The following is an 11737-nucleotide window of genomic DNA, read 5'->3' as shown; positions in this document are numbered from 1 at the left end:
CCCCAGTGGCGTTATAATGTCATATTTAAATTTTGTTTGGCCTTTAAGGTTCATCAACCTCAAACATTTGATATGTTTTATTGTCTCCAGCACAGGGTACTGTATATATAAGACCTATTGTAATAGTGTACTTTATCCCTCTATAAGGGCTATGAGCAAGCTCCGAGTGTTGTGCCTACTGTATCCCTGCAACCACACTTTACCCCTGACGTTCCAAACCCCATCACTGGCACTCCTAGCTCAGTCCTGCCCGGAAAAGGGTGTTGTATTGGTATGATGTAACTGGTAACCGCTTCTGTTGTTGGCGCTGTGGTATCAGTGGCAACTTATAAATACATATTGATGTTGATAATATGTTCCTATAGGCTTCTATAGGTACGGTGTCTCTGTGATCAAGACAGTCTTTTATGCCCAGGGTCTGTGAGGAATGGTATGCAGACCGCAATGGGAACTAAATTTACACTTATCGGGCCTGCTTCATTAAGGAGTGTAAATGGCAATACATAAGGGGGCGTATGCCCATAGTCAATGTACAGTAAGGGCGTGCCAAGCTCAAGCGCATGCAGCAGTGTCCGATTTAAGCTTTGGGCATCTCTAAGGTACGTGATTTTCAGTCGTAACACTGGCACCAGCTACAGGTCTAGTCTAAGTGGCTATTACCAGTGATGACGGCTGTATATGCATGCTAAAACATGTGTTTGCAATCAGGAGCAACTGCTACAATTTATTTTATGTACAGTAGACATTCATAACATAACACAACATTCATGTGAAAGGCAAATCAGATGCTTGGTTGCATAGGGAGAGGAATCAGCAGCAGAAAGAAAAAAGTAATAATGCCACTGTATAGGTCATTGGTAGGGCCTCATCTAGAATACTGTGTTGGGTCCTGGAGGCCATATCTCCAGAAGGATATAAATACATTAGAGGGGCAACTAAAATGGTTCATGGCCTACAGCACAAAACTTACCCAGAAAGACTGAAAGATCTTAATATCTCAATAGTTTGGAGAAGAGAAGGGAAAGGGAGAACCTGATATAAACTTTCAAATATATCAAGGGCTTGAACAAGTTACAGGAAGGAAACATTCTTCAAAAGAAGAGAAGTATTAGAACACGAGGACATGTACTGACACTGGAGGGAAGAAGGTTCAGAGGAAATGTGAGGAAAAACTACTTCACAGAATGGGTAGTGGATAAGTGGAATAGCCTCCCATCAGAGGTGGTAGAGACTAATACAGTAGAGCAAAGTAAACATGCTTGGGATTGACATAAGGATATCCTTACAAAGATTTATAACAAAAATGGGAACACTAGACGGGCCAAGCGTTTCTTATCTGCGGTCAAATTCCATAACACCCTAATACATGTTTTTAACGGGAGGAAAAACACTTTTTATTTTTTTAAATTTTGTCATTAATGGCTATATTATTAACAGATGATATTAATTGAATAGGTTTTTTTTCTGTGTGTTCTTTTGTGACTTTATATTCCACATAGGCGTTGAACGTATCTTGCAGTGTACTGTCTAGTAGAGCAGAGAGGAGCTAGGCCGTATTCATCACCAGACATATCTTCGCTCCTTGTTGAATACGGACTTGCCTGTGAACGACGCACATTACGGCTGTTTTGCGTTTCTCAAATAATCTGTATTTCTATACAAGAAACTCTCAGGTTGCCAGAGCCTGGTACACAAAGCGTTGTCTGAGCCTGTACAAAGTGCAGGGTGTCTGCCACGTCTGGATATTGTCTGTTTCCAAACTTTCTTCACTTTGTCTGGGAATTATACATTACAACACAGAGTCTGCCTGCCTAAGAAAACAGATTCTGAAACAGGGGGAATTAATGAACTTGGAAAAGGAGGTGGGAGAGATAATGAGAGCGAAGTTACACAAGGGGGGTGATGAAGGTAACGAAGCAAAATTAGCACCAGAGCGTGGGTGAGAGAAGACTCAATTAAAAAGAGATATTTATATACTGGCAGTGCGTGTAAATCAGCTGAGGCATGTTTAATATATATATATATATATATATATATATATATATATATATTAGATAGATAGATAGATAGATAGATAGGAGATAGATAGGAGATAGATATAGATAGATAGACATTAGACGGACAGACAGACAGATAGATAGATAGATAGATAGATAGACAGATAGATATACATTAGACAGATAGATAGATAGATAGATAGATAGATAGATAGATAGATAGATAGATAGATAGATAGATAGACGAGACAGTTAGATATATAGATATATAGATAGATATATAGGAGATAGATAGATAAATAGATAGATAGATAGATAGATAGATAGATAGATAGATAGATAGATAGATAGATAGGTAGGAGATAGATAGATAGATAAATAGACATGAGACAGTTAGATAGATAGATAGATAGATAGATAGACATTAGACGGACAGATAGATAGATAGATAGACATTAGACGGATAGATAGATAGATAGATAGATAGATAGATAGATAGACAGACATTAGACAGACAGATAGATAGATAAATAGTTATGAGATAGATAGATAGATAGATAGATAGATAGATAGATAGATAGATAGATAGATAGATAGGTAGGAGATAGATAGATAGATAAATAGACATTAGACAGACAGATAGATAGATAGATAGATAGATAGATAGATAGATAGATAGACATTAGACAGACAGATAGATAGATAAATAGTTATGAGATAGATAGATAGATAGATAGATAGATAGATAGATAGATAGATAGAGTGGTTTGTGTGTGTCGGGGAGCAGGAGAGAGAGATGCTAATTATGTCAGTCAGTCTGCTGTTTATTAGTGAATACAGGAGAGTCAAGTGACCAGTGTGGTATAATCTGGGTCAGTGGAAGGAAATGGGGAGGGAGGGGGGGCGGGCGTAATGCTGAAATGAAATTTGTGGTCTCTTTGACTTGTGCTGCTTGTGTAGGAAATAACCCCAGAAATAATGTCTGGGTTGCAAGATTCAGAGACATGGCAGAAGAAAGGACTTATAAAGAAATCTGCTGTTAGATATAAAATAGGTATATTCCCGTAGGTAGAGGTATCTAGATGTGTGTATAGAGTTAAGCAGCAGAGCAGACCATTTAATAGATGTGCAAAATATACTTTTGCTTGACAACTGTATTTGTAAATTCACATTTTGCAAAGTTTATAGGCTAAGAACAGTTTGAATGGACAATTTATTCTGATGTGTGATGTGTGAAACGCCTTAAACTTCACGGCCAAATTTGGAATGAATCTTTCAGAGAGAACAGTATTTTAAAATTTTGCTGGTGGCGGTGATCATCCTGCTCTTCACAAAATGACCACCAGGTGGCAGCGATACTCCAGCAGCACATGATAATCATTGAAGAATTGAAAATATTGTCTGACACTCAGACACTCAATCTATATAAAATCTATTACCCAATGAAGGGTTATCTGTCTATTTCTACTTTTTTCATTCAAAACTTGGGTTTGAAATCAAAAACTCTAAACTGTTTAAGTCAACATGTTTCAAGAAGTGGATCCATGGCAAAATTTTGATGTGCCCCAGAAAGTTTCTAGTGAGAAACACCTGCCCCTGACCTACTTTACCATGCTGGTACCACTCCGTATTTCCTGCTTGGAGAGGAACGGAACTTCAGAATTCTCTTAATCTCTGATCAGAATTTCGTTTTGGGGGTAAATGTATCAAGCTGAGTGTTTCCGGCGGGTTTGAAAATTGGAGAAGTTGCCTATAGCAACCAATCGGATTCTAGTTATCATTTATTTAGTGCATTCTACAAAATGACTGCTAGAATCTGATTGGCTGCTATAGGCAACATCTCCCCTTTTCAAACCCGCCTGAAACTCTCAGCTTAATACATTTACCTCCCTGGAGTTCTAGAACTCCAGCTCATGAGCACAACATTCTGGCCGCACTGAACACAGGCACACACAGTGCGCTAGACCATAGGCAAGAGATTCTATAGAAATCTGGATAATTCTGACTCCTTCTCCTGCCAATATCCCCGCAGACCACAATCAGGTGGAAGCAATATAGGGCGATTCAGGTATAGACGTTTGTATCCATACATTGCCCAATTGGGGCTCTTCAGCCTCTCTTTCCTAAAACATCTCCATTATTCCCATCATGATAAATTATTTTGGATTGTTTACAAATTCTTTCTGTCCCTGGGAGGGAGTTTGGTGATGGCTGACTTCCATTATTATGTTCAATACCACTAACAAGAGGTTGTTGTAATCACATAGATGTGGTACCCCAAAGCCCTGTTGAACAGCACAGAGGAAGTGCATAAACGCTTTTAAAATGCAGGGCTACAAGGGGTAAATTGTGCTCCTGAAAACTTGTGCCCAGGAGTGATTGACAGAAGGAGGATGAAGGCCCTGATTGGCTGGGGGAGTAACAGGAAGAGGATGTGCAGGAAGGAGGAGAGAGAGAGAGCAGCATGGTAGAAGGAACAAGGGGGAGGACATGCAGCCGAGCAGAGAGAAGATAAGCTGCTGCCAGAACTGTGACATTGCCAGCAAAACGGATGGAGAACAGCTGGGGACACGTAGCGGGGTGCCAAAGACAGTCTCCACTAACTGCAGAACCGTCTCAAGGTAAAACCCTAGCCTGCAGTGTACTGCACACACCCCAGTGTCAGAGGGAAGAGTGATGAGAGGATCTATCCAAAACTGACATTGCATTCTTGTACAAGGAAGGATTGTGAGAGCTTTTCCCCCAGATCATACCTTTACACAGGCTGCAGGGAACAATTAAGACGGTCGTTTGAGCTATATCCTGTGTGTGTGCTGATATCTGGACATTATACCCTGTTGCAGAGCACATGTGCTGATAGAGATTCATTGACTGTTGAGAGAACAGCGTCATCTTGTGGCTGAAATGAGCAACAGCCCTGCTTTCTACTATAATACTTAACCCTTGATGGAAACCTCTGCAGGACATTGGAACACTACCAAATTCCTGTGCACAGGTCAGCCCAGGACTGAGTGGAAAATATGGTAACGTTACCGGGGATAATATTCGTGCACCAAATGTTTTAGATGATGTTAATGTTATGTGATTTACCTAAGAATTGATTTATTAATATTGAAGGTGTGACATTCAGTGTTAGTGGTAACGCTGCAATTCAAGTTAACTCAGCAGTAGATGCTAAAAGTGGGGCGCTTGACCCATAGGGAATAGCACGGTACCCCAAACACCTGAATAAGAAGGAGCCCTCTAGTGGGCGCGGTAGTGACCGTAAGAGTCTTGATGGGTTATTACTGATGGTTCTTGCATCATCCCCAGTCAGATATTGCTAACTTTAAAGTAGTAACTGTGATTACCAGTGTGCCTTATTAGACAATGTGTATGTTATATGTTAAATGCTATTGTGCTTTATGCTGATCAGATGCATTATTTTGTCATTACTATTGAGCTGAAGGGGTCAGTGGCGCGGTGTCTTACCGAAACTATCCTTACCGCATTCTCAATAAACCCAAGTTGTTTGACCAATCCTTGTCCCTTTCATTGAAGTATTTATCTCCTGACCACCGGATATCCGAACAGAAAAGAACCTGACTCGTGTGTGGAGGACAAGGTAAGGGAAGGATTCCCATCAGTACTCGACCACCACACAGAAACATGTTTCTGTGATATGTTGTCTAGCTGTAATAATGACTGAAGAGTCCCTTCTAGATTCCACTTGCAGCATTTGTAACAAATACATCAATAGTTACCAGCTTGACAAGGATTATTTTGTTTTCCTGGCGTTCCCAGGGATACCATCCCTCCTCACTGCCAACCCTTCCCCCTACGTAACACATGCTCATTGTCCATGTAAATAGTGGGCACACACCCGATCTCTTCCTCCTCCTTATGCCGCTATCCTCATGAGATCCTAGCTTTGTAAATCGGTATGGCGCTTGTAACTTGGGGATTGGAAAAAAGGCTGCTGGCATTTAATGCCCCCATGTTGTGTAAGACTGTGGGCGTGAAACCTTGGCCACGGAGAGGAATATCGGTGCCTGGGGATAAAAGCTTCCTCACCCAAACTGCACACACAACCTTGGCAAAAGTCAATATTGCTCTCACATCCAGGGCAACTTGAGGGGCGTGGAAAGAGTGTTTGCAGAGCATCAGTGTGACTCAGGTGTTTTGGGGGGTGAGGGGGACTCAGAACTCAAGCCTCATTCCGATATGAGCATGAGACTCTAAGGGGAAATTCAATTTCCAGCGATGTGGCATGCGGATATTGCGCCAAGTATATTTCTGCCAGTTACGGTAAAATTATCTGCTCATTTTTCCTCGCAACCCAAAATGAGCAGAGATTTTATAGAAATCTCCGCCGCGAAGTGTCTCTGGAGCATCCATGAGACATTTTTGTGGCTAATTGAATTCCCCCCTATTTATATGGAAGGTTCTGAGATGTCCTGGGTGAGAGAACTTAGGGCTTGATTCATTAAGGATCTTAACTTGAGAAACTTCTTATTTCAGTCTCCTGGACAAAACCATGTTACAATGCAAGGGGTGCAAATTAGTATTCTGTTTTGCACATAAGTTGAATACTGACTGTTTTTTCCTGTAGCACACAAATACTTGATAGCTTATTTGTACACTGAAATTTAAAGTTGATATTTGTGTGCTACATGAAAAAAGTCAGTATTTAACTTATGTGCAAAACAGAAAACTAGTTTCCCCCCCTTGCATTGTAACATGGTTTTGTCCCAGAGGCTGAAATAAGAAGTTTCTTAAGTTAAGATCCTTAATGAATCAGGCCTCTAGTGTCTCTGAGGTTATGACCTCAAGCTGTATACTTAAGCTATAGTATAAGGCTCTAATTTATATGGAACATTCTGTTAATGCCAAATGCAATCGAGTTCCGAGATGGAGGTTCTAGAACACTGAGAGATCCTGAGAGTGTTAAAACGGAGTGTGAGGTTGAAGCAGGATGCCCAGTGTGCATGTGAGTTAAGTGTTGTGTGCTCGGGCATCACTCTGATAGTCACCAGAAGGGTTCCGAGTCTGCATTGACCTGTGCCTAAGTGTAGACATTAACAATGTTAGGAGAGAGCTAGAAAGCAGAGAGTGTGTGAGACTACACAGCGACAATCTCACAACCCTAGAGTGTCGGCTCTGAGGTCAATTACTGCCATGTCATGTGATATAAAATGTCATTTGTCTGGAAAAGAGAAAATGGAAATAGAATTAAGCATCCTCATTTATTTTATTCAATCAAGACAGCCTGGAGCCCATTCATTCCATCACTGTTATCTGTACACCACTACACTTGCTGCCTCTGAACTATATCTACACTACCGCTGCTAAACCTACATGTGCAGGGACACATGTCTGCTGATATGTCCCAGAGGACTCTAAAGCGGGAAGAGAGTGTGCATTACTGCCTTTGGTTGACCAATGGGCAGTACAAGGTAGGAGTTAAAAAACATACTATACCCACCCCTGGGCAAAGAGGAGTTACATTTATATAAAACGGTTTTCTAATTAAAAAAAATAAGTTAAAAGACACTAAAATAAAATGTAAAAAAATGACTAAGCACACATATTAGACTTTCCTGGAAACCCCATAAACTTAGTTGGATTACTCCATTTTTTTGAATAATATTTGGCAAGTGCACACAAAATTATAACAGAAAAGTGCTTCCTGGTGGAAATACAATGCTCCAGTATTTAAATCACAGCTCAGAACTGGTCTTATCTGGAGGGCTCTATCCCTCTATCTAGCCCTCGCCTTGAAAAAAGCAATAGCGTAACTTACGTTGGATATTCTGCGCAAACAGTGTTTACCAGCGAATCTTCCTCCTTCGCTAATCAGATTGACCTTGCCTAGCTCCATCTCCCTGAATGATGAGGTAGCCCAGCGGTAGGGCTAAGGAGCCGCTTGTTGTGGCTGAATGAGGTTATCATCATTATCATTTATTTATATAGCGCCACTAATTCCGCAGCGCTGTACAGAGAACTCATTCACATCAGTCCCTGCCCCATTGGGGCTTACAGTCTAAATTCCCTAACACACACACACACACAGACTGGGGTCAATTTGTTAGCAAGCAATTAACCTACCAGTATGTTTTTGGAGTATGGAAAGCAGAGCACCCGGAGGAAACCCACGCAAACACGGGGAGAACATACAAACTCCACACAGATAAGGTCATGGTCGGGAATTAAACTCATGACCCCAGTGCTGTGAGGCAGAAGTGCTAACCACTGAGCCACCATGCTGCAGTATCACAGAAATCAGGAGAGGAACGGAGTTCAAATTGTGGCAATATTTTTATGATGCTACTGTTTATAGTGCTAACATATTCCAGTAATTTAGCAACACTAATGCACTTAGGAAGCAGTGAATGAGCCAGATGTAATTATAATATGTAGGTATAAGGTTATTTGACTAGGACAACAGACCACTTTATTACGGGATATATGAGCCAGTGAAGGAAAGGCTACTTAGTTGCATAAACTGGCCTTTTAGCCCACATCTCTTTTAATTTAAATATTTGGCTTAATTTTAATTCAATTTACCTTGCAGGAATAAGGAAAGGAATGGTTTTAATTGAAATAAATAAAGATTGTGTTAAATGTGTTAAAATTGCCGTTAACCTTTCCTGAACACTCCATAATCTTGGGTGGATCACACTATTGTTTTGAATATTGGCCAGTGAACAAACAATATAACACAAAATGCCTCTTAATAGTTCCAGTACTTAAATTACAAACCTTATCTCCAATGTGGGGTTCTAAAGGGGTTCTTTTTGTGTGGAGAGTATAACTGGATGGTAAATAAAAGGGGCAATATAAAAGGGGTGTTAGGAGCAGGGAGTGCTCTCATTGGACATCACTCAATTCAAATATCTTTAAACACATGAAAATATTTTAGGATGTTTAAAAATAGTTGCATTCAGCTGTTGCCTATACACAAAATGACCACTAGGTGTCGCTGATACTGCAGCAACCTGAATTGTGAAATTCTTCATGACTGTTACACAAAATATTCAACTCTTTCTGTTGAAAAAATGGAAAAAAACTTTGTTAAATGATGCACAACAGGCTTCTGGCAGAGACAGAATCAGTGAAAAAGCACCTGTCCCCACAAATTAATCAGCGCAGTTTGCTTCTAATCGGCTGGAGCACGAGAAAGATGCACAGATTTATCCTACATATATTTTTCTGATCCTACCTTTCTATTACTGTAAACAAGCTGTGACATTCAAGACGAGGGGGTATAGTAACTAAACTGCAGGTTTGAAAAAGTGGAGATGTTGCCTATAGCAACCAATCAGATTCTTGCTGTCATTTATTTAGTACATTGACAAAATGACAGCTAGAATCTGATTGGCTACTATAGGCAACATCTCCACTTTTTCAAAGCCGCAGTTTAGTAAACATACCCTGAGCAGTCCATATGTGCAACTCATATTTCACTCTGAAGTCCACTTTGTTTTACTAAACATGCGATTTAAAACAATGCATACTTTAGTTAGACTTATCTCCAATTCTAAATCAGGCCAAATAGCAAAGCAGAAACAGAACTTTACACTATGAAAGCTCCCGTTTGATTTGCGAAAAATTTTGCCACAATTTTGCAAATCTCTAGCAACCGCACCATTGCCTAAATTCGTTGTTAGAAATTACCAGAATATAGTTTTGTGGTGGAAGTGAATGTTTCAAAGAGTCCTGCCAATATAATCTTCGAGTTCCACTTTTGCATTGTCATTCCGTGAAATTTATAATCTATGAATAGAGCTGGGACAACAATGGTCAATTCACCCGGTGTGTGTGTGTGGTGTGGTTGAGACATGGCTAAGAACACTTAATGCCAAATTTCAATGGCGAAACGCGCAGAATTTGACGGACAAATGCGTAATGAGGTCAGTATGTTGCAGAACAGTTCTGAAAATTTTCTAAAGATGATATTATCTCAGTCTCAAAGACAACTGGCTAGATACCATGTTCAGCTTAAATCCTCCAGTGGCCCCACCAAATATCTATTCTCTGACAAAGCGTGTCCTTACTTACATGGTAAAACATTCAAGCTCACTAACATTTTGCATACAATTAATTACAGCAGAGCAGCTGTCAGGCGCCGTCTCCACACTGACACTTGGTGCAGGAGACGGATGCCTGCACCTTCTCGTCAGCCGCGTCCTAGCAGCAGGACGCTATCTCCGCTCACCTGTCAGCGGTGAGCGTGTCTGACTGCTAAATCTCCATCATCCAATGAGGATGCACCTTATGGTATATAAAGCAGCCTCTGACACATGTTGGTTGCCAGAGTATTGGTTCACTCCTGCTACAGCGCTTCCTGAACTTCTGATCCAGTGTTCTTCGGTTCTGACTCGGCTTTCTATTACTATTCTCCTGTGTTTCGTTTTGGTACCTCGCTGCTCGGCTGGTTTGACTATTTGGCTTGACCTGACTTCTCTCTGGATCCTCCCTGTGTACGGCACCGCTCGGTTGGCTCTGACCTGGATTGCCTGACTACTCCTGCATACTACTGTCGCTACACCGGTGACTGACTTGGAGAACCACAACCTGTGTACCCTCTGCAGCTAAGCCCAAACTTAGTCCGTACCCCCTGGTGAATACTGGGGGTACGTTAGACTCCGCGCCTCCCTGGTTCAGTTGCGTGTTGCCCTATAATAATCTTATTCAATCGGTCAGATAATTTATCTCCCATGTTGGTAACTGCAGCTGTAAGATGACTGCGATCGGTCTATGTAGGACTACACAAACCTCTCCCCATGTGGTCCAGGAGTGATCCAACCACTTTGCTCGAGGGATCTTCCATTCTGATAAGTTCCTTACACCTTTACGTCTATATCTGAGTATTATCAGGTTATTATGATGGTTATTTATAACTGTCATGATTCTGATTTCAGACATTAACTTTATACAGGAGCCAGAGAAAGCAACTCCCCCCCACTGGGGTGCAACGTAGGAGACGACAAAAGGGGAGACGATATTTTCATTTTTTTTTAATGTTAACTCCTCCCCCCAATGTCCTTTTTATTGCTTTCACTGATAAACTCCTCATACGCTGATGGAAGAGGAGGAGCTATGCATTGATCCCCTCATTCACTGGCCAATGTCCACACACCTGTATGTGAATAAGGGAGGACTGTTAGAAGAGGTGGGGAAAGAGGATTGTGGGAGAGGTGCCCTGAACGGCTAGGTAAAGACTAGTTAGCACAGAGGCAGGATACAATAGGAACATGGACACCCTGTAATGGTAGAACCAGATATGTATACATACATGCGGTGGTAATGGCTTCAACGATGACGAGAAATCCGACACAGAGAAGACCTACAAGATAAAAACGATTTCAGGAAAAAGCGACTGCAATATACAAAGACTTACCTGAATGGACAGCTCTCCGGCAGTAGTGTCTGACGTCAGTGCGACCTGAATGAATTTTAATTTAAAGGGGTAATGTCGGGACCGCACAGATTAACTGTTGAAACAGTTAATCTGCAGGGTCCCGACATTGCCGCTTTAAATTGAAATTTATAGAGGTCGCACTGACGTGACACACTACTGCCGGAGAGCTGTCCATTCGGAAGGACGTCCTGTCAGCCTTCTGATGTCATCGGATATCTGCAGAGTCGGTTTTCAGGTACGTCTGTGTATACCACAGTCGTTTTATCCTGAAATCGTTTTTTTTTGTTAGGCCTTCTCAGTGTCGGATTTCTCGTCACCGTTGAAGCGCAACCAACCC

Source organism: Mixophyes fleayi, chromosome 4 (genome assembly GCF_038048845.1).
Source record: "Mixophyes fleayi isolate aMixFle1 chromosome 4, aMixFle1.hap1, whole genome shotgun sequence".
NCBI lineage: Eukaryota > Metazoa > Chordata > Amphibia > Anura > Limnodynastidae > Mixophyes > Mixophyes fleayi.
Note: the sequence above shows the minus strand (reverse complement) of the source record.